Raw genomic sequence first — 3,168 nt, forward strand, 5'->3', positions numbered from 1 at the left:
TTTTTTCTTTGCTTTCTTTCACTTCTTTCTCACAGTAGTTAGAAAAGAGTGCCTTGTTTCCCTTAGTTATGATAATTATCAGGGTCAAGGGGTACAGTTTTCTACACTTTTTCTTAGTTTACAGAATGTATCAATCTCCAAGAAATATTGTTCAAATGTGTACAGGTATAGTACAACATTTTCTAACATAAAAACACTTCACAAGTCTATCAAAAAGAGATCAGAGCAAACAGATGAACAATGCATCTTGTGGTTATGTCTACACATTCATTAATGTGATGCAGTTATGGCATATTAAGTTTAGTACTTTGATAACCAAGTACTAAATCAATGTGTTGTAACTGGTGCTACTATTCAATAGTGCCAGCACACAGGTTTTTACAGATGCTAACTGTTCAGTACTGTATTAAAATGAGTTTTGACCAGCATACTGCTGTGCAGTATTATTAGGCTGCTGTGCAGTTAGTGTCCTGTGTAGACACACCCACAGATCAACAAAGCACCTATATGCAAAACCTCAGCTTACGATGGAATATTTATCATTGCTACATAAAACGTCAAACCACTAATTCTACTTTATGGAAATATGAAGAATAATTTGTTAGGGACAGTAGTGTATTGACTTTTCATGGAAAAAAACGGGTGTATTCCATTTTATTAGATTACCAAGGCATATGATCCCTTTTTCCTGTTAAGGAAAAATCATAACATCTTGATTTATTCCTGCTTGAACAAGGAACAGTTTCTTAGGGCAATATGTTTGCATGAGAAGGTCAAAGTGAAAACTGAATGCAAACTTCGGGATATGTACTCCTGTTCATTTACAACAAGGGTGTTAAACTAACCCTGTGCCTTGGATTCATCCTGGATCTGGCCCAGGGCATAAAGTGGCTGTGGCAGCAGTGGCAGGACTGGGGGGCAGCAACTGGGGCTGTTGCAGGACAGGAGGAGCTGGCAGGGCCAGTGGTGGCAGTGATTGTGACAGCAAAGGGATGCTGAAAGTAAGTATCCACAGGAGGTGTGTGGATGTATCAGCATAGCCCTAGCTTGCCCTTCTGCTTCTGAGAGTTGCATTCATCAGGGACACTTGGGAACTGTAGCCCCCAGTTCTTCAGCAGGTCCCACCCCCTGCTGGCCCCACCAAACTTCTGCTAGCTCGTTCATAGCCAAGCGGGCTGGATGGAGTGGTCCTGTTTGTCAGATTGGTCCTCACGCCATATGGTTGACACTCCTGAATACAAACATACACATTATACCTTGTACTATTCATTCTTGTGGTACTATCATTAAACTTACAATATTTGAGTGTTTTCTTAAGTCTCGATTTATGGGAAGTGTATGATTAGGTCAAAATCTCAACTTTTCTTGAAGAAATCAAGTCTGCAGCACTAAGGATTACAGAAAAAAAATGAAGCTTGACAACATGACCTGGGCACATGTAAAGGTTCAAAAAACAAACAAACAAACAAACAAAAACCCAAACCCCAAAGGCAAATAAAAAGAATCCAAAATGTATTTTTTACAATCTTCAATGATTTTTCATAGTTTCATAGTTTCTAGGGTCAGAAGGGACCTGAGCAGATCATCTAGTCCGGCCCCCTGCCATGGCAGGAAAGAATACTGGAGTCAAATGACCCCAGCAAGATGTTCATCTAAAAGGGTCCAACTTGAATTTTGGAATACTAAACAATACTATACATCTGCTCATAACTGATGATTTTAAAATATATTCTTCTTTGATGAAATTACTTCATAACTCTTAAATCCTATCCTTCCATTCTCAGGTGAAAAAAAAATACAGTAACATTTCAATGCAAGATGTGTTGACTGAAGACAGGCTGCCAAAGAATTGTTGTTTGAACTGCATTTAAAAGAATGGCATTGAGTATTGTGCGGTTGATCCTGCAAAGCACTGACAGCCAAACACCATCAAACCCTTGATGTTAAATAGCAAAGAAGATGAGGGATCATGCTCTGTGCACATGCATGCACATGCACACACATACACAGAGTTAAATTACTGCCTGGAAATCTGAGGCAAAAACAGGTGTTTAGGCAATAATGACTGAGGCCAAGAACATTTCCTAATGTTTAATGACCAGCTGAGTGTGTTAATACCTAAAGGCAAAGCCAAGAGGCCCATAACCCTAGATACTCATTAATGCTCTACAAAATGCAATGGCCAGGGATCATTAATGATATCAGAACCAGCTGAAGATCAACTTTTAAATTGTCTTTAATTATGCATCTGTTCCACGCTTTAATTTTTTTTTTATGCATTTGGATTTAACAATATTAACAAAAGTACCCATTGTGGGTACTACCTGTCAATTAACAGAATGCACTGTTTAAAAAAATTACGAAGATAACACAGCAGCTTTTTGCTATATTAGGTAACACAGCTCTAATAGAGATGTGAAACTGATTTAAGAGCTAATGTATATAGTTACTTTGTATACTGAAAGCCATCCAAAATAAAAGGAACACAATCACTTCTGCATTAACCTTAATGATTAACACAAGTGTCTAATTTCCCTTAAATTTGCAACTTACTGTGAAATTGATTGTAATATAGAAATTTAAAGAAAGTATTATAATTCTGTATAATAGGGAAATTTAATTTAATTAAAAGATGCTATTCATGGGAAAATAAAGTAACAATTTTGGAAGCTACAGTGGCTAACAAGACTCAAAGAGAAGAAACAATGGCAGCCTTGTGGTTTCCTGATTTATTTACATACCTGAGAACAAACAAACATTTAGCACAATTATTCCCTGAATCTTTGATATACATTAAGCTTCTTACATTTAAAATTGCCCCTTGCTACATGAAAGTGGAGGAGAAGAGGCCAAAGAAGGCTTCCTCTATTTTGTACAATCTATAGATGCACCACCCACAACCAAAGCTCTTGAACTTAGAGGAACGAGGGTGTTGCCGGCACAAGGTGCCCGAGGGAGGCAACAATTGGGTTCATTGCCTGGTGTGCATCGTGCCAATAAAGATACTGGGGGGAGAAGTAGACAGAGTTTATTTGAGCTCAAGTAAAAGGCACAGGGAGACTGTATTGTCTCAAATCCTGTGCCCCTAGCCCTGCAACAGTGTATATTTATACCCTGGTCACTTTCTGCAGTAGTTTTCCACTAGTTGGCTTCCACCCCCCCACCCCC

Source organism: Crocodylus porosus, unplaced genomic scaffold, assembly GCF_001723895.1.
Source record: "Crocodylus porosus isolate Cpor-Errol unplaced genomic scaffold, CroPor_comp1, whole genome shotgun sequence".
Lineage (NCBI taxonomy): Eukaryota > Metazoa > Chordata > Crocodylia > Crocodylidae > Crocodylus > Crocodylus porosus.